Here is a 3,087-nt window from a genome sequence, read left to right as displayed (position 1 = left end):
TGTATTAAGACAAACCCCTGACTTACATATTGGAACATCGGACAATTAGTAATTTACTATAAGGGGTTGCTTATTAGCAGCTGTTATAAATTGAGTAGTCTTTTTATAATATTTAGAAAGAAAAATTCCTTCGCTAATGCAATTTACGTCAGCTCCTGTATCTAACAAAGCTTCAATAGTAATTTTAAATTTTTTATTGATAATAAGGGTTACTTTTGAGTACCATTTTTGAGAAATAATTTGATCAATTTTATTGACCCATACCATTTGATTTATTTCATTATCTTCTTTCGATAAAATATCTTTTTCATCTTCTTCTTCATCAGAAGTAGAATCTTTTTCCCAAGTATGATTATTATTAATACTAAGAGTATTTACTCTTTCTTTTAAATATTTTATTTCAGATTTTATCTGATCTATTTCTCTTTTTAATCCGAAGATAGTAGGTTCTCTTTCTTTTTGTTTAGCTTTTTCTAATATTTTATTTTAAGAATATAATTCATATTCTTGTGTAGTATTTTGTACTAATTTAGTAGGCTTCTTATTTGCCATATTTAGATAATATTATATAGGTTTTCTTTTTTCTAGATGATCATTTATTTGATCTATAAGATCTAAAATGATACTTTTTTCATTAGATATAATATTTATTTCTAATCCCATAAAATTTATGATACAAGTATCGCAATCACAATCTGGATCACAAATTTTATTTTCTGATATTTCAGAATCATTATCTGAACTACTATTAGAATATTCAGATATTTCTTCATCAATAATGTTAATATAAAAATCCTTTTGTTTTAAATCTTCTTCTTTGTTAAGAAGAATATTTATCAATGATTCTTTTAAATCATTGTTTATGTTGAGATTATTAATCTTTTTCTTGACATAACACTTATTAGCTTTATGTACAATTTTTCCGCATTTCCAGCATACTGGAACTTTAATAGAATCATTTTTCATAGATTTTTTAAATCTGTTCTTAGAATATTTTTTAGGTTTTTCTTTATCTTTTAGATAATGCTTTTTTCTTTTAAAAGGAAACCTTTTTCTTTTCTTATCTCTTTTTGGATATTGTATTGGTTGAAAACCAATTTGTTCACAAAAATCACCGATAATATTTCGGTTTTCTATCTTTTGCATATCAAGTTGTCTTTTTAACTTGATTTCATTGCAAAGATTTATTCCTTCTGCAGTTATTTCTGCAGATAAATCACCGTAAGTAAGTAAACTCCAATCTATAGAATTTGTTGGAGATTTAGATTTTAATCTATTCTTGACTCTTTCTGCAAAAAGAACTGGCAGTCCTGAAATAAATTTTTCTTTCCAAAAATTTACATTGCAATCATTTCTGGTTAAAACTTTTGTCATAAAAACATCTTTATACCATCTGAATTCAGATAGTGTTGGACATCTCAAATTCATTAATTGTTCTTGAGATCTATCTAGTTGAAGCTCATTAGCTCCAATAAAATTAGATAAAATGGTATAAATTAGCGTATTCACCGCATCTGACTCTTCTCTTCCATTAAGATAAAATATAGAAGAGTTAAGAATTTTATTCTTTGCATCTTTTGAAAGATGTAAATCCCACCAACCTTGAAGTTGGCCAGTAAAACCAGTAATAATAGCTTGAGCAATTTGCCTATCATTATTACATTTTATTTGGCGGCAAAGGATTATATTAACATTTGTTTAATTACAGTTTTTATCTGATATTCAGATTTAACATCTATATTCCATTCAGTAATGGATTCACCATTAAACTGAACATAATCTTTCTTTTCTTCAATTTGAAGATCAATTGGTGTTGTCTTTTTTATAAAAAAAAAGTTTTACAATTGATACTTTATGCATTTTATTAATAAGAATTATTCTTTTATTACGATCTTATTATTTACTTCATAAGGAAGAAGTTAGCTCTACCCAGGAGAAATCCTTAAGTCAGGTACCGTAATACCCTTGCAATTTGCAAATCAAGAATTCAATAAATTTTCTGTTCGAGTACCATTTCCTCGTACCCAAGACGCCTGATAAGTTTAAAAATTTTGTTTTGACATGCAAAACGTTATTTATGTATCGTATGATTTAAAACATTCATAGGGTGTTTAGATCTGTTTATTTTTGTTTATTTTACGCTTGATCAAACTAAACTAATTTGAGATTAGTATAGTTGGTCATTCTTGTAAATCTTTACGAACGGATCTTCCTCCTTTTTCGATCGCCAAATAAAGTTCTCGATTAGATACTGAGTTTCTCATTTTAATTGCACTAGATATCTAAATGAGTTAGAAGGGTGCCCGAAATTCCCTTGTGAAACTAAAGGGGCGGGCGAAAATTTGCTCTTAGGAAAGGAGGGGATTTTTTGTATTTTTCTTATATGGTTTATGTTACATGATATCAACATTCGATAACATATTAATAAAAATATACTAACCCAAATGCTACTAAGATTCATAATCATAATCCCATTTGAATTCCTTTATTATCATTAATTAAAATTCTCATGTAGTATATATCTTACAAAGTCAACTCTTGATAACGTATGCATGATATATATTGAGATATAAATGAACCAAATCATTTGTAAGTTATTCGAAGTTTGATTCAATACAAGCTCGTTTGAGCTCGTTTAATGAGGCTCGTTAAAATAAACAAACCAAGATCAAGCTTTACAATATTCGACTAATTAGCTCGTGATCATATTCGTCGGTAAGTATATGAGTCATCTCTTAGATTAAAAAATAATAATTCTGATATTTGATTTATTGATTTAGCACATTACTTATGAAATATATAGAAAAATTTATTAAATTATTTATTATAATAAATTTATAAATTTTAATAAGAATGTTATATTTTTCTTTAAATATATAATTTACTTTTAAATGAATTTAATGAAAATTTAAATGTATAATTCATATTTATTAAACTCGTTTAGGCTCGATAAAAGTTTGAATAAGCTCGTGAGTCATGAATATATTCGTTAAATAAAGCTCGAACTCGGCTTGATTATAAACGAGTCAAGCTCAAACATTCAAGCGTTCGGCTCGGTTCGACTCGATTACATCCCTATATATAGAC

The sequence above is a fragment of the Primulina huaijiensis genome, chromosome 5 (genome assembly GCF_012295235.1).
Source record: "Primulina huaijiensis isolate GDHJ02 chromosome 5, ASM1229523v2, whole genome shotgun sequence".
Lineage (NCBI taxonomy): Eukaryota > Viridiplantae > Streptophyta > Magnoliopsida > Lamiales > Gesneriaceae > Primulina > Primulina huaijiensis.
Note: the sequence above shows the minus strand (reverse complement) of the source record.